The 25930-nt window shown below is 48.9% G+C and overlaps 1 pseudogene; it reads right to left on the bottom strand.

Annotated features, from left to right (window-relative positions):
- Window positions 1–20400, bottom strand: part of LOC131273746 (factor in the germline alpha-like) — a 37118-nt pseudogene extending 16718 nt beyond the window's left edge.
- Between the last annotated feature and the right edge of the window lie 5530 nt (window positions 20401–25930).

The following is a 25930-nucleotide window of genomic DNA, read 5'->3' on the forward strand; positions in this document are numbered from 1 at the left end:
TCGCACTGATCTAATGGCCTAGCAAGGATTTTCTCCTTTCCAGACTGCCTGATGTATCTGAGCACCTCTGCACCTCAGAATACATTGCTTTCACTGGGTTTGCTCCTGCCTCCAGCCCTTTCTTTTGGGTCCAAACTAATGCCATCCTCAAGTACTGCCATTTTGGTCCCTGAGACCTAAATTCCTTGCTGTCCTTTTAAATGCCAGCTTGCTAGAGTCAGTCCTTGGGATAAGGATGGGAACACATAGTGTACAGCCACTGCAGAGAAGGAACGGCTGCCTAGTTGCCTGATGGTACAGGTGCCGGGTCTCTGAGCAAAGGGAAGAGGGGTGGGAAGCTGAGGCCAAAATTTTGCCTGTTTCTGATCGGACAGAGTTGCTCTGTTTTAAAAAGCAGGGTGTCCACTTTTTCCAAATCATGCTTCTCAGGCCTGCTCCTGGGGTATGGTAGGTAGGGGTAGAACTTCTCGAGCAATGGAGTCTCTCCTGTCTGAGTTTCCACTGTGGCTGTCAACTTTGTCTTTTCCTCTGTCTTCCTAGCTACTTGAGAGGGAAATGAGAAGACCTCAAAACAGGTGCCATTTTAAACAGAGTGCCCCTAGTAGGCCCTTTTCATGATACTTTTTTTTTTTTTTCATTTAAAGCTAAGAAAGGGAGAGTTAGGCAGGCAGCAAGAAGTAACCCCTGCCTCTCCGGGGGTGAGATGCGCTGGGACTCGGCACATGGTAAGCAATAAAAAATGTTGTTGTCGTGGCCAGTATTTCCCTTCCCAGATGGGCCTGTGGACATCTAGAGGAAGGTCAGGGCTGCTCTCCTTACTCAGGAACAAATAACCAGCATTTCTCATGCCTCCCCAGGCACTACCCTGGAAGGAGGACTCGTGCTCTGGGTAGAGGTTTCCATCAGGTGAGAGAAGCAGAAGCTTTGAACAATTGGGGAACTGAACACCTGGATTTGGAGAAATTGGATTTTGGTGATTTGGTTTTGTATTTCTGTTTCTCTTCAGCTTTCAATAACTGTGGCCTATAATCAGTCAGAGTGGACATCATGCCAAATCCGTCAAGACTGAGTAATGGAGAATGGGTGTGGCTCAACCAATTGGGCTCCCATCTACCATATAGGAGGTCCTGGTTTCAATGCCCAGGACCTCCTGGTGAAGGAAAACTGGCCCTGTGGAGTGCGGCCCACATGGGAATGTGACCCCATGAGGGACTGCGGCCCCATGCAGGACTGCAAGCTAACATGGAGAGCTGATGCAGCAAGATGATGCAACAAGAGACAGAGAGGAGAGAAAATAACATGAAGCAGAATAGTGAGATGAGGTGGCACAAGAGAGTAATCGCCTCTCTCCCACTCCGGAAGGTCCCAAGGCCACCTAATGGGAATACAGCAGACACAGAAAACACACAGCAAATGGACACACAGAGTAGACAACTGGGGGGGAGGGGACAGGTGGGGGCTGAGGGGAGAAATAAAAGTCTTTTTCAAAAAATCAATTTAAAAAAATGACTGAGTAATGACAAAAAAAGGGGTAAAGGGGGAAATGTTGATTAAACCAGATGTACTGTTATTGCAGCTATCGTGTGTAAACTGAATAATTTGTCACAGTTACATAAAAATAAATTTTTAGAAATTATAGGCTATTTTATTTGTACATAAGGGACAATGGACTCTATCCCGAATCCCAGGAATGGGGTGGCCATGTTGAGCAGAGGGAGATTATCCCAGGGTTTTGTTTTCTTTCAGGCAGAGCCTCCTTAACAGGCCCCACCTTCTTCCCACCTGGAGCCCCTACCCCAGGTGTCCCCACCTCCCCAGCACTTGGAGAAGGGGTTGAGATGACCATGCGGTGATTGGGGGCCATTTCTAAACCTGGAGCTGTCCCCCTAGAGGGCCTCCTGCCATGCAACAGCAAAGGCTTCAGCCACTCATCCCAGCTGAGGGTCGATGCAGGATCAGAACCTAGTCTGGCTATTCCAAGCAGATTCCAAGAGCTTTCCAAAGGCTTTCAGTGCTCACTCATGGAGAGGGTGGAGGCGCTGGCTCCTGCAAGACCCGGCTCTCTGATCCCCAGAACACCAGCCAACTGACCTGCCCTGGAGCACCTGTCTGTGAGGCTGTCACTGGAGCTCTGAGCTCGAGGACATACCACCAACACTGGGCTCCGGGTTCAGGAAGCTTCTGCCACTGCAGCTGCCACCTGACACCCACAAAGCTGGTGAGTGGATACGGGGCACTTCACATCTCCACCACCATGCTGGTCCACAGAAAATAGACAAAAAGGCAGGCAGATGAGTCCTGCCTGGATTCCACCACCTCCTCAGTCTCACACAACTGCTTCTACTTAAATCATCTTGACTGGTGTCCAGAATCCAAAGGATTCTGGGAAATGAAGCTGGGCCTTCCTGCCTCTGCAGTGGAGAAAGACACCCTGGAGGGGGCTAAGGAGCCCGAGCCACATCCTCCTCCTCTTGGAGACTCTTGGGTGGTTAGGTAGCTTTCTGCATCCTGGCAGGGCTCAAGGCCTACTGGCTGCTGCAGCAATAGGAAGGTCTTGACCTGAGGGTCTCTGTGGGGACTGAGCTTTCCTTGATTTCCTGGGATGATGGCCTATGGGAGCACCTGCAAGTCTGCTGTTCTTCTCTGGTCTTTGCTAAGAGGCACGTTTGACCTCAGGTTGACTCTGCTGGTGCCACCAAGATAATAACCCTGGCTCATCCCATGGGGGCGGGGTGGGAGGGGCCCAGAGGGAGGTGAAATATGGAGCCTGGCAAGCAGGACAGCCTGCAGGGCTGGGTGGACCAGGAATGTGTGGCTGGGGGAAGTGGTCTTGGGGGGAGGCCCCTTATACCTCCTGGGAAAAGAACCACAGGGAGGCACAGACCTGAGTTCTAGACCTAGATCAGTATTCTGGACAATGTGTTTTTTTTTTTTTAATTTATAAAAATATTGTTGCCCCATCATTTTTTGGTATGTCACTTTGCTGAACAGGTGCCTGTGCCTCTCTGCAGAGGTCTAGGAAGCCTTTCTTTTTTTAACCAGGAAGTCCTGGGATCAAAGCCCAGTCCTCCCCATGGTAAACGGGAGCTCTACTGCTTGAGCCACACTGCTCCCCTCGATCCTTTCTTTACATCACTCTTTGCCTTCTCTTACTAGGTCTGCTTTGTGGAAACTCTTTCAAGCCTTCCCTGATAAGAGGAGAGAAACAGACCTGTGTCTGAGCCAAACCTGATCAGTGGGAGGGGGTGGCAGAACCCTGAGGGGATTGGTCCTCCCAGCTGGGCCACAGGGCAAAGGATGGAGGAAAGACCCAGGAGGTGGATCCGCTGAGGCATCCGCAGGAGAGAGGGCAATTCCGCTTCCCATCTGTAAAATGGGGTTCTAATAGAACTTTCCTCAGAGAGCCATAGCAGAGTCAATTAAGCCTTGGAATGAAAACAGCTAACACTTAATAAGGAGATGCATGTGCCAGGCTCTGTTACAAACTCATCATATATATTAACTTTCTTAATCTTTGCAACAGCCCCATGAGGGAGGAACTATGATTATCCCCATTTCCCAGAAGAGAAAACTGAGGTAAGCAGGTCGAATAACTGGCTTTCCCAGCCAGTAAGAGACAAAGCTGGGATTGGGCACAAACAGACCAACCACGGAGCCTGGGTCCATGACCGTCCACCTTCCCTGCTCACAGAATTCCCACCATATTGTAAGTGACGGCACAATGGTAATGATGGCTAATCAGCCACACAGAAAGTCCAGAAACTCTATTATTGTACTGAGAAATCCTAGAGGACATCAGAGCTGGTTAAGGGGACACTGAGGTGCAGGGCTCAGTTCCAATAGCCCCCATAGAAGAAATAGAGCCACCTTGAAAAGGGCCTGGCATCCCAGCCCCGGAACCTACACTCTTGGGACTGGGAAATGCTTGTCAGATCTAAAAAGGGCAAGATTGCAACAAAAACAGGGCTATGAGGGCAGATTTGAGTTAGTGGGATACAGGTTGCTTTGGGGAAGATGGGGGGACTGAGAGACAGAACCTTGCTGTGGACACGCTGCTGCTTGGGGCCTTGTCCTGCAGAAGGAGGCTGGCATGGCCTCATGTGAGACCCAGCTGGCAGGACCCTCCTCTGTCCTAAATCACATGGGCCCTCATGCCTCAAGAGTATCCCAGGCCTTCTCAGGCTTCTGTGATTCTCACTGGGGACTGGGACTTGCCATGGAGTAGGTTCTCTGGGGTTGCTTGGCTTTGAACTGCAGCAAGAATTGCTGGCAGTAGAGACAGAGCCACTTGGCTGTTGTAAGTGAGAGCAATACAAAGACCTACAAAAAGGATAGGTGTGCCACTTTTCCTTGGCTGCCTGGAATTCACTCAGGTCCAGGGGTGGGTATAAGTGTTGTAAGAATTTTAGAGCACTGGAGAGCTGGGGCATTAGTTGGTAGAAGATACTCAAAGTGGCTGACGATAAGCATGTGCAGATTTTCCTCTAAGATAATGATTTTCCTCATCCTCAAAATGCTGTTATATATTTCTCTAGAGTGTGTTTACTTTCTTTCCTTACATAGTGCTTCCCAGGCCTAGAAAACCAGGCCCAAGAGGCCATTTCTTGCCAGCTATAAAGTCTATGCCTTCCTTCCCCCACGTGAGTGTCGGGCTCTCCCCTAAATCACAATGTGTAGGACCCCAACCTGCAGGCTGGGTCATCACTCCCAGAAAGACTGAAAAACATAGGTCTGGGAGAAAAGGCTGTGGACACGAGGGTGTCCATCCAGCAGTCCATAGACATGAATGGTGACAGCTGTGCAGGCTTCCCACAGAGGAGGCAGGGCAGAGCAGGCATTCCACAGCACAAACTGATGACTTCCCTCCAGGTCAGCTGAGCAGTCACTGTCTCCTCAGAAGGCTCCAGTCAGGCTACAGAGAACTTAATTATGCCTTTCTGACATTCTTTTGGGGAATTTTCAGCGTTCTTCAGAAGGAAGGAAGGGGCCAGTCCAGGCCTGAGAAGTGGCCCTGGGTGTTAGCAGGTTGGGGGTGGGGCTGGTGTCCCCTCACACTGGCCTGCCTCTTTCCGGCCACCTCTCCTGGTGTCTTTGGAGAGCCCCAGGCTAAGGGGGGTGGATTAATGATGCACAGCTGCCAGCTCCTCCAGACTGTCACACCCCCAGATTTCCAGCTCCACAGGACTCCTTCCTGCGGCTCTGAGGAGGGACTTGAGCTGCTCACTACCTCGCCTCCTTATGAAACACGGGCTTCATTGGGGTGGGGCTTTTTATCTGTTTGGTTCACTGATGAATCCCTGAAACCTAGAAGAGTGTTTGCTACATAGTAGGGGTACAATAAATATTCCTTTGATGAATGCATATTGCTTAAAAAGTAGAATTCCTGAGTGCAGATGTAGCTCAGTGGTTGAGCCTATGCTTCCCAGGTATGACGACCTGGGTTCAATCCCTGGTACCTCCTAACAAAAATGAAGAAGTCTTTAGATTTAGTGGTTATAAATCTGTACATATTAAATAGTAACACTGAAATATATACAGCAAAAGCTATTAGAAATAGAAGGAAAAAGTGGCAAAATGATCATCATACTAGGAGAGTTAAAAAAAAATCAGAGAAATCGACAGGTTGAGTAGACAAAATGTAAGTTTTATTGTAGACTATTTGAAAAATAAAAATTACAATCATAATCTAATAAATATTTAGCCTATGTAGGAATTTTAGAAAATGAACATGCACTAACCACAAAGAAAATGTCAGTAAATTCCAAAAATGTAGCACATGTTATTGAATACTGGCTTCTAATGACGCAAAGCAAGAAAACCCTAAAACAGAGAAAAGAAATACGGGCCAAGAAATCAATAAACACATCTCACAGGTATAAATGAAAAAAAAGAAAAAGAAAACAATGAATAAACTATTAGGAAGTCAAATCCAGCAACATGCTAAGAAAATAATATACCATAAACAAATAGGTTGCTATTCAAGAAATGAAAAGATAATTCATCATGAGGAAATTTTTAATGTGATTCCCTATGTTAACAGAGTAAAGGATAAAGATTGTTATTATTATTTTGATAGACATTGAAAAACCATTTGGTAAAATTCAACATTCAATTGTAATTTTAAAAATACCTCTTGTTGACTTGGAACTGAAGGGAATTTCCTTCACTTTATAAAGGGTAATTATCCCAAATCAACAAGCAATAAGCAATAGTGCAAAACTAGAAATAGTCACATTAATGTAAGGAACAAGGCAAGGATGTCTGCTATCACTGCTTCCAGGCAACATTGTTCTGGAAGCTTTACCAATACAACAACAACAACAAAGTAAAAGGTGTACATTCCAGAAAAGAACAATCATGGTGTTAGACATTTGCCATGATTACCAGGTCATCAGGCTGTGGCTCCATTCCGACTGACTGAGCAAGCTGCTTACATGTGGAAGACAGTGTCCCCCCCAAGAATGAGCCATATCACTGTGAGAATGGAGCAGAAAAGGACCTTCCTCCCTTCCAGGCCACCAAACTCTCCTACATTCCAAGAAAACCCTACTTCCTAGCCCACCACGCCAAGCCATACACAAGAACTCACTCTTACAGCCCTTTATTGACCCAAGACTGTACTCGGACCCTAACCCCCTCCCCCTGAACCAACATTTCCCTGCCTACTGATGTTCTGTATAAATTCACATCTGCACCTTCCACGAGGGGGCTGAGGTCTCTCTTCAGACCCCACCATGCTGGTGGGGGGACTGAAGTCTGTTCTTCAGACCCCCTCTGTTGGAAGAGCATCTCAATAAATTCTTTGCTTATGCTAGGTCAGTCTCCGTTGCGACGGCTTGCTCGGTCGGTAGAGGTGGGGTCTGGCTGCGGACGAGGGGTCGGTCCCGCTTGGGACGAGGGGTCAGTCCCACTTGGGACGAGGGGTCGGTCAGGCAGCAGATGAGGGATCGGTCTCACAAGGGGTTGCGCGGTTCGGCTGACGGGGTCGCCCAACGAAGCCGGCGACGAAGGGGTCGCCCGGAGAGGCAGGTGATGAACTGGGGACAAGGGAGGCCAGGCCCTTGTCGGGGGCTCTCAGGACTGGAGGGCGCATGGCAGAAGAACTACTGTGGAGACAAGGTAAACCCGCAAGTCCACTTTATTGAGGGAGAGGCAACAGTTTTATAGGGGCTGGGGAAGGCTGATTTATCAAAGCCACGCCCTGTTCTGATTGGTTGCTGGCGAAAGGTCAGTGGGTGGTAGTGGACGGGGGAGGGGTGGTGGTTAGGGATTGGCTGTCGCTGTTGCTGGGGGAAGGGGCAGGGTTTAGGGATTGGTGGCTGCTGTGGCTGGGGTAGAGGGCAGACTGGACTTTTCTGCCCACGCCTGGCTGTTGCTGCTGTCAGGGGGAGGGAAAAGGGCAGACTGGATTTTTCCACCCACGCCTGGCTGTTGCTGCTGTCGGGGGAGGGGAAAAGGGCAGACTGGAATTTTCCACCCTGCGCCTGCCCAGGGAGAAAGAAGAAGAAGGGTGCCACCCCACAAGGCATCGTGTGGTGCCATCCGGGAGGAGGGGCGGCCGCGGAAGCATGGTTGTCGAGAAGGGGAGACCCGAGGGCACTCTGCGCCCATGCCAAGCTTCCTTCAGGGGTGGCGGTGAGTCCGACCAGCCACCCTATTATGGGGGCAGCAGCTTGGCCTACCACGGCCGCTCCCCTCGCCAGGCCAGCAAACCACACTTCAGCCCGAGGGGTGACCGCACTCCGTGTCCCAGTGAACACCATTTTTCTCCAGCATATGGTGCCGAAAGCCCGGGACTGGGGTCCTGTTGAAACTGATTGACTGGTGAGCAGTCTCCCCTCCTCCACGGCTGAATGCCCAACCAACACTGGACACTGAATCTCGGCTGGGTGAGTTATGGATTTCTCCACCGGAGGATCCTGCTGTCTCTCTCTTTCTCCTTTCTGGTTGTCCAGGACAACCCACTGGGAAAACCTAGCACGAGGTCAGGATCCTCACCATTCCCCAAGGGCCACGCCAGGCGGTATGCCTGCATCCTTGTGGGAAGAAACCCCTTGGCTCCAGGGATGTCTGGCTGCAAGATCCCTTTCCCATTTCCTTGTAGATATCTGACTGATTCTCAGGGATGCCTGTCTCTCTCAGAATCTCCCCCATTCTAGAGATCCCTAGTCTCACCCAGGCCACCTAAAATGGGGAATTCAAATTCGATCCGCACCCCCCCCAACCACACCTCTGGGCTGTCTCTTTCATAAACTTAAAATTCTGTACCTGAAAGGAGACATCAGACCTAAGAAACTCATTTTCTATTCGACCTCTGTGTGGCCGCAATACTGATGTAGGCTCTGGGTGGGGGCTGTTCATATTTTCGTAGATCACCTGAGCGGTATGTTTTCTGAGCGGTGCCTTTGGAAAAGTAAGAACTGCAGCCCTGCCCTTGATAACTATGACAACAACTCCAGTCCCAGAGAAACTGTTTAGCAATGCTAACTCTATAAACTTTAAATATTCAGGGGAAATGCAAACTAAATGTGCTAAAAGCTTATCTAGAATGTATAACATCCATGCTAAAAGCTTATGTAGGATGTGAAATATATATGCTAATTTAAGGCTATTGAGCACTGAGACAAAGAACCATTGGCCCTTCCTCTGTATGAAAGGAACTCAAAAATCTTGTTCCAACTCAGATTTTGGAATGAGAAGCTCTGAGCCTGGGTGGTTGTATATAAGTCATTTTTCCTTCCCAAAAATTATTCCTGAGTCCTGATCTTTCTATACGCAAATACTTGATCTGCTTGACTTCTACAGCAATACCAATTGGACAATAAAAATTAATGCATTTTAATTCCCAAGTTCTCCCACACTTAAAGAACTTTATCCAGACCAGTGGCAGACATGCAAGATTCCTTATGCTCAGGCCTTCTCTCATCTTTGTATCCTGTTCTTCTTTTACACCAAAAAAGTCTTCTAAAGCTTTCTTCTTCCTCCTTTCTGCCCCCCAAATCCCCCAAAAACCTTGACTTTGATCCAGCTGATCAGACCCTCCTACACTTCCTCCATGTATTCCTGGGACATCACCCCCACCACCACCCTCCTCATTCTCTGACTTCCCTTCTTCCCCTGTTGTAGGAGTAAAGAGAGGTTCAATTATTTGGGTATAGAAAGGCCAGGACTCAGGAATGATTTTGAGAAGGAAAAATGGTTTATTGAAGGCTGGCCAGACTCAGGAAATTTCTGTTTCAAACCAGAGCCCTGAACAAGATTTTCAAGTTCCATTTATACAGGGTGGGAGTCAAATGGTGCTTTTATGAAAGAAAACGACCGTCTTTGTTAGTTAAGTGTTTGCCTGAGTACCAGGTAGTTTTGAATTATCATATCTCCCACATTTCAGGTGAGCTTGAATTAGCATCTCTCCTACATTCCCTCTGGATGCAACTTTGAAAACACATTTAGCCTTACATCCTTTCTGAACATTCACAGCCTATAGGGTTGATATCACTTAACTGGATTTCTAGAGACTAGGCACACTTGGATACAGAATTAGATAATTTTGAATTTATGCAGAGGCTATGTTATATTTCCCACTTGAGGCCAAATCCAAGTCCCCTTAAGCTTTGGCATCACCACCATCAGAGTCTCCCTGGACTGACTGGTATGCATATAGAGTTTGCATTGGTAAATTACCTCCCGGACTGGATTTGTTGCCATGGTTACCAAGGGCAAGGCTGCAGCTTCTCACTGTCCCACACCCACAAGTCAGGACACACAGCTTAGGTGATCTATGAAGAGATGAACAGCCTCCCACCCACAGCCCACATCAAGCAGGGAAAGCAAAACTGACCAGGAAGCCGTACAATGCCCTGTGTTTCTTCCTGGAGGCTCTTTCCGGATGAGGTCCTGTGAGAAGGGGGTTTCCAAATGGGGCATGACAGTCTCGCTCAGCAGAGGCAAGGGCCAAGTGGGATGGGAGCTTCAGGAGACTGAGAGCAGTGGAAGTTGGGGCCAGAGGATACAGAGGAGGAAGTTTGCAGAGGCAGAGCTCCAGAAATCTGCATAGGGTTCCCTGTGCATGCACAGAATGTTCTAGAAATCCTCACTGTATTGTGGTAGCAGAGAGAAGTCGGGTGTAGGCAGTATCGAAGGCCAGGACGTGATAATTCAGAGAAGGAAGATGATTTTTTTCGATTGGCCAGACTCGGCGGACTCTTGTCCTGATAAAAACGGAGCCCTGAATAGAATTTTTGGGTCCCTTCTATGAAGACTCTAAGAGTGGGGAGTCAAATGGTGCTTCTATGCAACAGGACTCTTTCTTAGTTTCTTTAAGTGTTTCTTAGTTTTCTTTAAGTGTTTTACCTGAGTATTAGATTATTTCCTCCAGGTCAGCTTGAGTTAACTAATATCCCCCACATTCCAGGTGGGCTTGACACATTTGGCTGGCATCCGCCCTGAGTATCCAAAGCCTACGGAGTTTACACTTCTCAACTGGCTTTCTAGACACATTTGGGTATAAAATAAGTATGAATTTATGCACAGACTTTGTAGTATGTCTTGCCCAGCTGGCAGACAGCAGAGTCCCTAGAAGGGGGAATGGGGATCATGGGAAGAGGCTGAAGCCAAATATAAATCTCTGATAGAGATGAGGCAAGTCCAAAGAACAGAAAAAAAAGGTTTTTGGAGTTGGCAAAATAGCTAGTTAAATCCAGCCCCAGCCCCCTTTGCACACAAAGGAAATCCAGGGAACCAGAGCGATGCCTAGGACTTCCTGGGGATTTGGAACTCCTACAAAGTCCCTATTGAAAAACCTCTACTGTTTTTCAATGCACTAACTAGCTGCAAATCCCTGAAATAAAAAATAAAAGTGTGCTTATTGCAGGACAGACGCACCCTGAGGACAGGTGAGTGGGGGAAGGGGTGAGCTAGAAGAGAGAAACATGCAAAGGTCTTTCATTCACTCATCAAGTGTTTACTGAGGGCCTGCTGTGTGACAGTCTGTGCTGGTTGTGGAGGTGGACACTGAGGAGCACACCAGGGCACACCATTCGTCCCCCTGCTTACGTGGGGCCAACGTCTTGAAGTGTGATCAGAGCCAGTACTGGGGTTCTCAGCTTCTTCTTGAGAAAGAATTCAGCCACAAAGTAATCAGGCAAGCAAACAGTTTATTGGGGTGAAGGAAGTGAAGGAAAGTACACCTGCAGGGATGCAGCAAGGGGGGAAATGCAAAGTTCTGCCCTGGGGTTCCCTGATATATGAGGGCTCAGGACTGCAGGTGTGCCCTGATTGGCATACTTGAGACACAGCAGGGGAACTCTACTGGGTGTTCCGATTCCCTTAGCGGGTTAGGGGCTGAGTTAGGTGGTGCTGGTGGGGGGTGATTGGCTTCTGGCTGCTGTCCACGAGCTCTGCAGGCTGTGCTGACCGCCGGTGATCGGCCTCTGGTCACTGTCCATGAGGCGTGAGGTAACCTGAAAGTGGGTGGGGTGGGGTGCTGCCCCTCTGGCCCTGTCCCTCTTTCCGCCATGTAATGAGGTTGCCTCCTGATCACAGAGCCGCTGGGTGTGCGCTGTGTGCTGTAAGCTGCTGCAGAGTGTGTGCTTGTCAGCTGCCCCTTCCTAATTTGCCCGTGTGCTCAGCATATTCATGCTAGCCAGCAGGCCAATGCCTCAGTTTCTCTTGCCAGGCTTATTAGGTTTTTCTACCCTTCCTCCTTAGGTCCCTATTCTATCCTGCCTCCAAAGGGTTAAACAACAGTTCAAGGCAGGACACCCAGGAGGCCAAGTGGAAGCCCCAGAGAGCAAGCAGAGGCCAAAGGCTCGCAGGCAGCATGGAGGAGGCCCAGAGCTGGCCGCCGGGAGGGACCCCTCGGCTCTGCTCTGCCCTCAGGCCACATCATGGCCCACGGATTTCTTGCAGACCCACTGTAGGTGGCATCACAGTATATGTCATTGCACATCTGCTGAGTATGGATACAGTCCTCTGTGTGCCCATTCCCATTGTCCAGTTATCCAGCTGGTCCCTGCTCAAAAACCTGGAAACAGAAGGATGTTATTCAGCTAGACACAGGCAGTGGCCCTTGTCCCTGCTGGGGCACATGGAGCTAAAGTGACATAGCTCCCCAATCCGCTTGCAGCCCCAGAAAAGGGACAGAACTGTGATGCCCTGTGGGCCTGGGTCTGCTGAGGACATCCTGAGTCACTGATGATCCAAGGATGGGGAGGGTGTCTGTGAAGCGGCAAGTTGGGGAAAGAAGAGGGTAGGGACTTTTCACCTTCCACCCCAGAACTCGCACTCAGATCCCTTTCAGATAGGGCCCCTTGCAACAAGGCCTGAGCAGGTGTAGGAAGGGGGGGCGTTAAAGGAGAGAACAGGAGGACCCTCTGCAGCCCCAGGCCCTGTCCTATCCTGATGTCCTCTGGAGGGGCCCAGGCAAGGCTCCGTGCCTCTGTGACACACACAGCACTAACACTTACTGGGCAAGGACAGACATGCAACTCCAGCCAGGCCTGAGGTGTGTGTCCAGCAGATGGACTCACCTTATGTTCCAGGCAGCATTGAAAGGCGTCCCGTCCACCCAGCACCAGGAGCCCTCCTGCCCCTGTCAGTGAGGCCAATCCCATGGTGAGGGGCACTCGTGAACTTGGTCAGAAACATCTGTAGAGAGGAGGCAGTTGGTTGTCTGACTCTAGGTGTGAGGAGAAGCTTCTCCAAGACGTATGGAGAGGATCCAGGCCATCCCCAGCTAGTCGCAGGGTCATGAGGCCCATGTCCCTGCAGAGCTGGACCCCTCGCTGCTCCTTCCCTGGTGTGTCCAGGGTCTAAGCAGCAGCCAGGGCCCCTTGGGGAGGCCCAGCTTCCCATCACGTGACTGTCCCTACCTAGTCCCAGCCCTGGATACGAGGTGTGCTGTCCTGGGACAACAGCTGGCCAGAGCTTCAGGATGCTTCAAAAAGCAGCATGGCATTTTTCACACCCACAGAACAGTCACAGGAGAGCCCTGTGGGCTGGGCGGTCATGTCAACTGAAATGACGAGAGCTAGTGAGGTCTTTTGTTAATAACCTTGACACGTCCTGAGGCCAACCCCCACCAGATGGCCACCCTGGGCCTCGACGGCCTTGGTGCTCCTCAAATCGAATGTGAGTGCTTGGCCTTCCCAGGAAGCCTGGGTCTCCTGCTCACGTGCCCTCCACAGCCATGGGATTGATGGACAATAAAATTGAGATTGATCTGCACCCTGTGGACCAGGGACATGTGGGGGAGGGGGGGCTCCGGTGCCACTCGGATGCTGTGCAGCGGCCCCCTCTGCTCTCAGTGCAGAAATTCCCAGGCAAGCATGAGCAGATAACAGCAGAAAACAGTGCTGGAACACGGGACTCAGCAGTTTTGCACAGGAAGCTCTGGGACACGTTGTTTTCTCTAGTCTTCTCAAAGTTGGGACAAAAGTGAACAAACGACATGAGCTGGGTGCTTCAGAAAGTGCAAAAGCTACTAGCAAACTCTATTCTCCTCTATTAGGAGAATCAACAGAACTTTATGAAGTTGTTGCAGAAAATCCAGGAATTGTCAACAAATCTTGGTACCCAGGTGGTTGTTGATCAAGAAGACACTGAGTAAACCTTCAGAACTTGTTCAACGATGGACTGAAGCAGAATTTGAGAAATATGTAAAATCTATTTAGGAATGAAAAGAAACTAATCTGAAGCAACTTAATCCAGAATAGTTATTTTCAATTGTGGTAGATAGAGATTTAAAATGGCAACTTTTTGCAATATCAATGGAAAAGCTACATGTTGCAGCTATACTATTGAAATAAACTTTGAAATAATTGCACATAAACATAATACAGTATTTTTTTCACAGCGCCCTGTGACTTAGGCTACAATATAGTTATTATAGTCAGAATTCACAAAATGACCTGAAAATAAAAACTACTTCTAAAAATTATGTAATTCAAGGGTAACATTGTTATCATAAGCCTTATATGATATTGTAACTATTGCTTATTATCCTACTAATAAAACATTCAACTTTTTCATTTAAAAAAGTCAAGATTGTGGAAGTTGCCGTGGCTCAATCAGTTGAGCTTCCATCTACCATATGGGAGGCCCTGGGTTCGTGTCCTGGGGCCTGTTTGTGAAGGCAGCCTCACCCGTACCTCACAGAGAGCTGCTGGCCTGCAAGCCCACGGAGAGCCGACTCAGCAAGGTGACACAGCAAAATGGAGGCAAGTAGAAACACAGAAAAGCACGCAGCAAATAGACAAGAGAGCAGACCATAAGCAAGCCTCAAGGGGGGTGGGCAGGATAAACTTTAAAATAAATGAATACAGAGACCCAGAAGTACACACAGCAAATGGACACAGAGAGCAGACGGCAAAGAAGCCTCAAGGGGGCAGTGGGATAAATTTTAAAATGAATGATTACAGAGACACAGAAGAATGCACAGCAAATGGACACAGAGAGCATATGGCAAGCAAGCCTCAAGGGGGGAGGGGGGATAAAAAAAATCAAGCCTGATGACTGGAGAGGAAGCCCAAAGGGACCTGAGGGGCTGAGGGAAAAGCATGCTCCCTCATGCTCTCAGGGTGCCCACCCTACCACCGACCTCTGCCTTGCCCTGCTACTGACATCTGTCGACCTCAGGGAATCTCCCTCAGTCACTGAGGACAGTGGGGTTTGTTGTCCAGGTTTCCACCTCCAGTGCAAGATGCTCAGAGGAATTCAGTATTGTTCCCTGCCTGACAGGAGACATGAAGGTTATGGGCTGTGCCCTCCCCTAGAAGAAGAAGGTCAAAGCATCAAAGGCCCTTGTCACTCACCAACCCTGTCAGAACCACCCCAGGCCCCCAGCTCTGACCTGCTCTTCCTCAGAGGTCACCGATGCCAGGTGAGCTCCTTGGGACACACAGAACTGCTCAGCCTCCTCCAAGACTTCTTGACATCCAAAAAGTAATGCAAGCTCCCCCTGAAGAACTTCCAGCCTTGCAGGAGCAACCAGAGATGCTGAGCTGCAGCAGAGGTGGGAGGAAAGGGAACCAGGGGCTGATGGCGGATGTCCCAGAGCTGGCCTTCCTGAACCCGCCAGCGGCTGGCCACTGAGGCCCACGTCCTTGAGGCTCGGTTCCCCAAGGGCAAGTGGTGCTGAGACCACGCCTCCGTCCAACTACCCAATTCCCCAGGGAGCTGCAGCTCAAGACGCCTAGCTCAGTACTCCTGGGACACTCAGCTCTGCTACCAAGAAAAACTCTCTGCTGAGACATGTGTTTTGTGATCATGTCACTTTATTTCCCATCTCACTGCTGCCACCGTACAGTCCTCTCCATCTCAATTCCCACCATCAGTCTAGGAATTTGTTCATCCATCCAGGGACTCCTTTACTTCCTTGACTTGATCTCCATCCACTCTGGCTGCCCACACCCAGGACTATCCCAGGACTTCCTCATCACCTGCTCTACCTGCCCTCACAGGTGTCACACACTAAGAGCTCATCCTGTCACCAGGAGCCCCAAGTCTCAGCTCTTTCCTCCATCCCTCTCACCACATCCTGCTCTTTAGTATCATCTCTACCGCAGGTATTGAAATGGAGCCACAACACTCATTTCTTCATTCATATCTTCAACATTCATACATTCATTGTTCTACATTCCTTAGCTTCTATGAGCCGGGGACTGTTATAAAAAGACCAATAAGACAAGATTCATGCCCTTGAGGAATTTACAGTCTTGTGAAGTGAGAAAGATGTAAGAAGGAGATGGAAAATGTACTAATTAAACACCACGTGCAGGTTAGAATAGAGGCAGGAAAGAGGGTGTCGTCTCTGTCACCTGGGCTGGGGGGGTTGCTTAGGAAGGGAATCCAGGATGAGATGTTCCTTGAGATGAGTCATAAAAAAAAAAAAAAAAACTGAAGGGGTGGGGAATGGGGAATTAATACTTAATTGGTAGAGAGTTTCCATTTGGGGCCAAGGAAAGCTTCCAAGCAGAAAAGATGACGATGGTAGCACAATATTGGTGAATGTATATACAGAAAGTGATAAAATGGGAGATTTTATGTTATATACATGTTACCACAATAAAAAATTTTAAGAAAACAAAGAACTGTACAATACAAAGAGTGAACCCTACTCTAAACTATGGACTATAGTTAATCATATGATTATAATAATATTGGTTCATCGATTGTAACAAATGTACCCACTAAGGGAGAACGTTAATCATGGGCAAAGCTCTGAACTTTCTGCAGGATTTTCCTGTAAACCTACAACTACTCTAAAATTTAAAATTTTTAATCAGAAAATCACTTTTTAAAAAAAAAAAAAAAAACTGAGGAAGATTTTCCAGGTGATCAGGTCCAAGAAAAGCCTTCCAGACAGGGGAAGTGGCAGGTACAAAGGCAGGCAGGCATGAAACCACATGGCTGGAGCTGACATGTGCAAACCTGGGCTATGGCCCCCATGCAAGGGGTGGGAGAGGAGCCTGGAGAGGCTTCCAGCACTACATCTTATGCACATAACAAGGAATTTGGATTTTTCCCTGTGAGCAATGGGAGGCCCTGAAGGGTTTTACCCAATGGCTCAGGTTTGCACTGTAAATATTTCAAAGTGGTATAATGTGAAGACACAACAGGAAAAAAAGACCATCCCATCCTGGCGAGAAACATCCATCAGAACCCAAATGCAAAGATCTCAGGAAGAGACAGACAGCGTGGACCAGGCATTCTCAAAGTGTGTTCCCTGGACGAGCAGCATCGCGCCTCCTGGGAACGTGGCAGAAATGCCCCTTCTCAGGCCCAGCGCAGAACTGCTTTTTCTGAAATTGTTTCTGAATCGTCTGTTTTTAACAAGGCCGCATGTGATTCTTATGCTCTCTGAGGCCTCAGAACCAGCCATCCAAACCCAACCCAATTAGGGCCCACCAGCAGCCTCTTTTATAAACAGTGTCACTGGAGCAGCCACACCCATTCATTTACATGTTCTCTTTGGATGCTTCAGCAGTGCAAGAGGACAGCACTGAGGAGCCATTACAGAGACAGTGGCCCACATGTCTCAATTTTACTATTTGGCCCTTTAAGGAAAAGTTAAAGTAATGATACTGCACCCTGACTGCCCATGTTTTAAAACTTCGTGGTGCTCAGGCTAAATCCCAGACCAAAATCCATAAGATTTCTGTACATGAGTCCCAGGCATGTGCTTGGGCGACTCCAATGCACAGCCAGGAAGGAGCACCTCTCAGTCCATACTAAAGCAGGAGGGCAGCAGTGGGGCTCGAGGAGAGGCAGGAAGGAGGAAAGACTTCCAGGCACTGGTCCGCATGGCCAGTGATTCCTTAGACTCAACTGGAAACAGGGGAAAGAGCAGGGGCTCGGCACTGCCTGCCAAGTCCTCATTTGTCAGCCCCCATCTCTCTAGCAGCTTCTCCCAACCATCCCTTCTCTCCCCCAGCTCCCTACAGGCATCCTCCTCCTTAGCAAGTGACCTCCTATGCCACCCCAAAAGAGATGTGGTTAACACTAGCTCTCGCAGTCTTGTGTTCCACAGCTGCACATGGACACCAACTTCCACACCTGCTCCCCTCCCAGCCTCAGAGATTCAAGTACCATCCCAAACTCCTTCAAGGCCAGTCATGCAACATGCATTTGACTCTCCTCCCTTTCTTCAGCCTCCACCTCTTTCCTGTTCCCCTTCCTTGAACTCAGGTGAAGCCTATCTGAATCTAGAAACTCACTCTCAAGTTCACCAAAATATTAGCAAGTGGTTCTGATGGAAAGCAGGCAAATTTTCATGGCAATACTGATGCTTGTTTTCTCATCTTGCAATTTTTTAATATTTGCCACACTGTCTATAATTAACAGATAGATGTTGTAATGGAGGAAGAGATGATTTGAATTTTACTCCTCCCCCCTTCTCACCTTCCCTCTCAGCTATGTTCCTTGACAGACTTATACACCTGATCGATTCACGCCCAACAACCATGATCTGCTTCCACCGAAATTTCATTCCAATGACTTATTAATTGCCTAGCCTCGCTGGATGCTTTTCGGTTCTTATTTTACATGGCCTCTCTGTCATGTGCCAGAACTGACCACTCCCATCTTGAAATTCTCTCCTCTTTTGGCTTTCCCACATGCACATCTCCCAAATCCCCTGTCCTCAGTTGGTTCACACACACGTCTTTCCCTTCTTGACCCCTGAACCTTGATTCCTGACCCCACCCTAAGCCCTCTTCTGTGTTTTGTCTCATGCAAACCGCCTCTCCGACTGCTGCAACCAGAACCAACATACCCGGGCACCCAAGCCTATGCCTGCAGGCCTGTCCTCTCTCCTCAACTCCAGACAGCCTGCAGGCGATGTCCACTTGGATGTCCCCCAAAGCACCGCAGCCAGCATGTCCAAACCTTGCTGCTCCTCTTCCTCCTTTATTCCTCAGTTGGGGACCCCTCTGTTCAGTCACCCAAGTCAGAACCTCAGGGTTCTCCTTAAAACCCTTCAGTGGCTCCTCATTTTCTGGAGGATGAAAGCCAAGCTTACTCAGAGGCCTTCCAATCTAGCCCGTGTCTCTCCAGCCCTGGCCACCCCTGTAGCCCAGGGTTTTTCAAATTGCAATCACCAACTCATTAATGGGTCATAAATTTGGTTTATCAGTTTTGACAAGCTTTGCTCTTTTATTAAAGAATAGAATATAAAATGTCAGAGTGAGTTCATGCAGGAAAGGTTTTGCTTTTTGAAACTTGCATAGATAGATTACATAGATGATTAGATAGAAAGATAATAGATTTCTTTCCGCCCTTCCACAAAAGGTCCCTTCTCCCCTTCTTTTTGCCTCCCCCCGTCTCAGTTCCCAGTACTTGCTTCTAACTTAACAGCTCTTCCACCAATCTATATGACTTTGCTTACAGGTCTGTCTCCATCTTGCATCTTGTAACCTTCTCAAGAGCAGGCATCATGTCTTATTCATCTTTAACCCCCTGACACATGGTAGATGTTCATGAAAGTTTTGTCAGACACATGCGCGAATGCTGGCTACAAGGTTAAGTGCGTTACGTATGTTGATTCATTTGATCCTCCCTGTGAAGCAAATCCTATTGCCCCCGTTGTGCAGGTGAAGCTCAGCAAAGGTAAGGAACTTGTTCAGGTTCACACCGTTTGTGATAGCTGGAGGTCACAAACAGGTTGTCTGGCCCTACAAGTACACTCTGCCATTACCACACACCTTCATCACAAAGATCTGGTTTGCAAAAGGTGAAATTTTGTGGAGAGATTATAAGCCACCTGAGAGCAGGGACATAGTTTCTCATGTCTTCTGCGCTACTGCCTGGGCACAGAGGAGCCGCGGCGTTTATTGGATTTGTCCTCTCTCCACCACCCTTGCTCTTTCCCAGAAGAGACACATCCTTGAGGCTAAATGGGCAGAAACATCCCAGCAACTCCGCCCTCTGCATGGTGGACTCTCCCTACCACTTACTTTGGGTCCTTTGTAGCTGCTCCTGTGAAGCACAGGCTGCGCGGAGGGTCTCCAGGCTATTCACCTGCTCCTGGATTTTCACGTTTAGTGAGTTGGTATTACTCACATTAACTTGTAGCCTCTGGATCTCAGCCTGTGCCTCCTGCAGTCTCTTTTCTCACATGTGGGTCTGGGAATTTAAGGCAGCACCCTTCATTCCTTGTGTTAGGGTCTCTAACTCCCCTGGCATTTTCCAATACTGCTCTTATTCCTGGGAGATCAACTTTTGTCTGCTCCATCCTGCCCTTTGTCATTTGGGTCTGGGCAAAGGCAGTTTCCAAATCTTTTTTAACAACTGAATCACTTCACCAGCCCCGTCCAACCGACCTCTTAATAACTGGATCTCAAAAGTGCTGTTTTCTACACTGCCTTTTATAAAGTTCTGGGTCTGGGAATTGAAAGCACTTGCATTTCCCAGACCTCCCCAGGGCCTCTAGATCTCAGCATTAGGCCCTTCCATACTGCTGCTTAAAACCTGGTGCTGGGTCCTTAAAACACTGACCTTGTGCAGGTTGTCTTTCAAAAGGTGGGTCTGAACACTGGCATTCTGTAAACTCATATTTGCAAAGTGTAAACCTGCCTTTAACACCTGAATTTCAGCGTTGGCATTTTCTAGGCCTCGGCTTCACATGTGGGGTACAACCCTGGTGTTTTCTGAACTGCTTTGTAAGAAATCTTGGGTCTGGGAATTCAATGGGTTTGCATTCTCCAGAGCTCTCTTTAGGCTCTGTATCTCAGCATCAGACCCCTCCAAGGAATTTCTTAACATCTGGGTCTGGATATGACAGGTGCCAGCATCCTCTAGAACATCTTTGACCATCCGGATGTCAGCACTGGTGTTTTCCATGTGGCTGCTAAGCATCTGGATCTGAGAACAGACATTGTCCACCTCGTACTTCGGCATCTGCATCGCCACAGCCCAGGTGCTAGAATGCTCTTTAAACAGCTGGAGAGCTTCTTTATCTCAGCCACTGGGCCAAAATGTTGGGAATCTTCAGGGGAGGAAATGCAAAGAGGCCCATTTCATGGGGAAGCATAGAGATCAATCAGCGTGTTCTAAAGATTTCCATGGGGAGATGCCTACACCACGGCCCTGAGAGCACCCCCCGTGGCCTGTCGTCTCCCTGACCCTGGACCAAGCAATAGCCAAAGACCTAATTAGCTATCACACATGAACTAATGGATCCAAAGCATTGAAATTGTTGCTTACTGTAAACTAGTTACCCCCACACACACCAAAAGTCATGCTGGTGAGACTTGGATGCTTTTGCTGTTGTAACTGAACTTGAAAATAACTCATTATATAACTTAGAGCTGTTGAAGTTTAATTCCACAGAAATTTCACCATTAGAAGAGTCATAGAGAAAAAGAAGATGTGAATAAGGCCCATGTTTAGTCCTGAGCTATATTTGTACAACAACCATTGAGCCTCTTGACCTATCATTGTTACTCCTGAAAACCATTAGACCACAAACAAATTTTCTGATTACAAATTCAGGGGGGGAAACACAATAGGAACAAAATAGGTGCTCCTGGCTGAAGGCCCCTGTTCAATCCGCAGTGCTATGATGCAGATGTGCCACACCTTCAGGTCACACAGGGCCTCTGAGCTGAAATTGCCTCTGAAAGGGCTGGGCACCCCTACAGAAAACAGAGGACAAGAGTCCCTTCAGAGCAATTTGGGGATATGAGAGTCCTGAGTGAGAGATCTTGGCCACCAGGGCCATTCAAGGAAACTGCAGCCCTTTCCTCTGCAGAGTTTTCCCAGCAAGCCAACCTGCCACTGCCCCAGTCTTGCCATCACCCTTGGCTCTCCTCATGAGCAAGGACTCAATTTCACACATCCATGGTCACCGCCTGGTTCCATCCTCCCCCAGGACCCTTGCCCTATTCCTCAAGCCCTGGCTAGGGGAAGTGGGAGACCACCTGGCCTTTGCAGGTGTGAGAAGAACAGAAAGGAAGTCCAGGTTGATCTTCAACAAAGAAGCAAAGGCAATTCAGTGGAGAAAGCATAATCCTTTCAACAGATAGCCCTGGAACAATTGAATAGTAATAGCCAACAAATAAAAATGAGCTTCAGGGAAGTGCCCTTGGCCCAACAGATAGGGTGACCACCTACCACACAGGAGGTCCATGGTTCAAACCCTGGGCCCCCTTGGCCCATGTGGAGCTGGCACATGCGCAGTGCTCATGCGCGCAAGGAGTGCTGTGCCATGCAGAGGAGCACCAAGCTCAAGGAGTGTGCCCTGTAAGGAGAGCAAACCAGCATGAAAGAAAGTGCAGGCTGCCCTGGAGTGGCACTGCAACAAGGAGAACTGACACAAGAAGATGACACAAGAAAAAGAAACACAGATTCTCGGTACCGCTGATAAGGATAGAAGTGGTCTCAGAAGAACATGCAGTGAATGGAAACAGAGAACAGACAACGGGGGGGGGGGGAGGAAGGAATAAATAAATAAAATAAATAAATCTTTTTTTAAAAAAGTGAACTTTACACCTCACGCCTTTACACAAACAATAACTCAAAATGAATCATTGACCTAAACTTTAAAATTTCTGGAAGAAAATGGGAGAATATCTTCATGACCTTGGGTAAGGCAAGCAGACTGAGAGAAGATATTTGCAAAGCACACATATGATATAGGACTTGTATCTAGAATACATAAAGAATTCTCAGTATTCAACAAGATGACAAACCCATTTTTTAACTAGACAGAGCAGATTTGAAATAAAAAACTGGAAACAACCCAAATCCCGTCAACAGCTAAGTGGGTAAGTCGTGGCGTAGCCATAAAATGGAACACTGCTCAGCAATAAAAAGAAATGAACTACTGTGCACGCCACGGCATGGGTGAAACTCAGGATAATTATGCTGAGTGGAAAAAGCCAGAGGAGAAAAAAAAGAGTATGTCCAGTCGATCCCTTCTATGTCTATAAGGAGAAAATGCAAACTAATCCACAGAGACAGAAAGTAGAGCCGCAGTTGGCTGGGGAGAATGGAAAATGGAGTAGAGGTATTACAAAGGGTTACAAACTTTGGCGGGGGTAGGGCAGGTGGTGAATGTGTTCAGCGTCTTGACTGTGGTGATGGTTTCATGGGTGTACACATATCAAAACAGGTTGTGCACTTTATGTGCACTTTGTGATGCTCATTACACTCAATATACCTACATTGAGAAAAAATGGATTATGCCCTCCTCTAAAGAGGCCAGACCCACTGAGGGGCCTGGGGATGGCAGGGGAGAGGCTTGTCCTGGGTTCTGGGCCTCCCGACACTGGCTCCCTTCCGGTCCTCCCTCCCTCCACTGTGGCTACTCACTGTCTGGTTCCACAGGTGGTGGCCAGGTGGTGTCTCCCAGGTGGAACTGAAACTCCTGGAATAAGGAATCTGCCCGAGGTTGTTGAACTGAAAGACCCCACTCCTGGGTCAACACCACCTCTCACCTGGGGCCTGGGGACAGGGTGCACACACCCTAGCAGTCTGTAGAATTGAAAGACCCCACTCCTGGGTCAACACCACGTCTCACCTGGGGCCTGGGGACAGGTGCACACACCCCCTAGCGGTTGGATTCCAGAAGGGGGGAGTTGGCTGCAAGCCCCTCTCAGGGTCTTCCCTCATGAGCTTTGATTCTGGAGAGGAGCCTCCCCCCTTGGATGGTGGCCTCTGTGTGGTCCCAGGAAGCATCTGGCCCAGACCTGGGGCTGAAGGTGGAGTGACACTCTGGGTGCATTCGGGGTCCCTAGAGGGCTTTGTGCAGGACGAGAAGGAAGAGCCATTGGGGTCCCAGGAAGCATCTGGCCCAGACCTGGGGCTGGAGGTGGAGGGACCCTCTGGGGGCATTCGGGGTCCCTAGAGGGCTTTGTGAAGGACGAGGAGGAAGAGCCATTGGGGTTCGGATGCGCGAGGGGCTCGCCCACAACAAGGAGAGCCACGAGGGGGAGAGCACGGCCACCACCGCCAACACCAGCGTGGCCTCTACTCACCTCCTCATCTTGGGGCCACAGAAACCACTGCCGCGGGGCCCGTCCCTGCGGGAGAAGCCAGTGTCCAGGACGAGCGTGTGCTGCGAGCTCCTGCCCCCTCAGTCTCTCTGTCTGTCCTGTGGGTGAGAACAACGGCCGTGCTTATCACACAGGGATTCTGGAGAAGAAGGAGGAGCACCTGAGACGAGAGGGGCACCTGGGGCATTGTGGCATCACACAGCCAGGTAGTCCAGCTGGGACCACAGCACCCAGAAATGGAGGAGGATGGCGGGGGCGAGGGGAACCCACAGAAGAGAAGTTCTGCAAGCATGTCGGAAGGAAGGATGAAGCAAACGAACAAACAGGAACAAAGTCGCTTCACGGGTCCTGCCCAAAGCAAGCTCACACCCTGTGGGGCTGCCACCAACCCCACACACCAGAATATGGTCCCTGGATCCTGAGAAAGAGCCTTTGCCTCAGAGTGTCAGTCCTAGAGCCTCCCTGCTGGAGGTCACAATTCCCCCTGGGTTGTGAGATGGGCCGGGCCTGCAGCTCTAGCTTCAGAATGAAGTGCATTCAGGGGAACCTGCTAAGGGTGGAGAGTGAGTGAGTCCCAGGACCCTGAGGTGTGCAGCTGCATGGTAATGTTTGGATATACTCATAGTGGCAACAATTAAAAACCACAGCAGAGGGGGTACTGGGTTCCTGGCCAGTGGTGCTCTGTCGTGGTCCCTAGGGGAGCAGCGACAGTCTCCCAGGTGCAGCGGCAGGGACAGGGAGGGAGTGAGGGTTCAACAGTGAGCCCCTGACGCTAATGACTATGCTTGTGAGCTGATAAGCCTAAAATAAGAACAAGGCCTAGAGCAACATTGCGCCTGGGAATTTCCTCCTGTCAGCCTTCATGTTACTCAAATGTGGCCAGTCTCAAAGCCAAACTCAGCATGTAAATGCAATGCCTTCCCCCCAGCGTGGGACATGACACCTGGGGATGAGCCTCCCTGGCACCGAGGGACCACTATCAACTACCAACTGATGATGCAACTGGAAAATGACCTTATACGGAAGGTTCAATGCGGATCAGCAGAATATCCCTGTCTACATAAAATTACATGATTTTAAAATGCTGTTTGACCTAATGTAAGGGGGAAATGGAAAGGAGAAATGAGTTTATATGGCTACGAGTCTCTAAAAAAGAGTCTGGAGGCTGGCAGAAGGATTGCCCTTATGCACAACTGAGCAGAGTCAGAGAGACAGATAAAGCAGATACAACCCCCAGATATTGGTTCCTTTGAGGGCTAAAGAGACCCATGGGAGTTATGCTCATGGCTGATGGGGTTAATTACCAGGTCAGATGGCCCCTCTTTGGAAATGGTGTTTATGTGTGATGAATCTGGACTCAGATGGAATCTCTCTTCATAAGACTTTCATGCTAATGTGCTGGAGGTGCAGTTAATGTTGGGGTTTAAGATATATTTAAGGGATTTGAATCTCTGGACTGACAATGTGATAGTCAGGTCCTGAGCCTCAACAGACTCCAGCACCTACAATCTGATTTATTGGACTTACCACACTCAGCTAAGATGGAGTTGAAGAAGGACAACCACCACACCATGAAGCATAGAGTGATTACAACTGAAAGTGGGAGGATGGCATCCAGCATCCATGTGGAATCTGAGCCTCCTCTTGACGTAGAGGTGCAATGGACACAACCAATCCAATGTCCACATAGAAGAGGTGGCATTGGATTGGGAAAAGTGGACATGGTGGCTGATGGGTATGGGGAAAGGCAGGAAGAGATGAGAGATGGAGGTGTCTTTGGGACATGGAGCTGCCCTGGATGGTGCTTCAGGGGCAATCACCGGACATTGTAAATCCTCACAGGGCCCACTGGATGGAATGGGGGAGAGTATGTGCCATGATGTGGACCATTGACCATGAGGTGCAGAGGTGCCCAAAGATGTACTTACCAAATCCAATGGATGTGTCATGATGATGGGAACGAGTGTTGCTGCGGGGGGGAGAGGTGGGGTGGGGGGGTGGGGTTGAATGGGACCTCATATATATATTCTTAATGTAATATTATTACAAAGTCAATAAAAAAATAAAAATAAAAATAAAAATGCATAGAATGATACAACACAGAGTTGAATCTAATAAAAAAATATTGATTTTGAAAATAAATAAATAAATCAATAAATCCAGGTCCATCAAGTTTACAGTTCACACCCTTCCTCTAACCAGGGAGTCATCCCCAAGGGAATGGGTCTGGGGATTGGGTGTGTGCTCCAGGGTCCTCGGCCTCACCCTGTTTATTCTTCAGGCCAGAAGAGCAACAAGCCAAGCTCTGGCCTGCCAGGGAGGGGCTCAGAGAAATGGCAGCAGGCTGGGGACACCCCAAACCATGGAACGGGCTTTGAAGCTCATTTCTACAGCCCTTTGATCTGGCTGGCGAATCTAAGCAGGCATATTCTGAAGGG

Source organism: Dasypus novemcinctus, chromosome 17 (assembly GCF_030445035.2).
Source record: "Dasypus novemcinctus isolate mDasNov1 chromosome 17, mDasNov1.1.hap2, whole genome shotgun sequence".
In the NCBI taxonomy this organism is placed as follows: domain Eukaryota; kingdom Metazoa; phylum Chordata; class Mammalia; order Cingulata; family Dasypodidae; genus Dasypus; species Dasypus novemcinctus.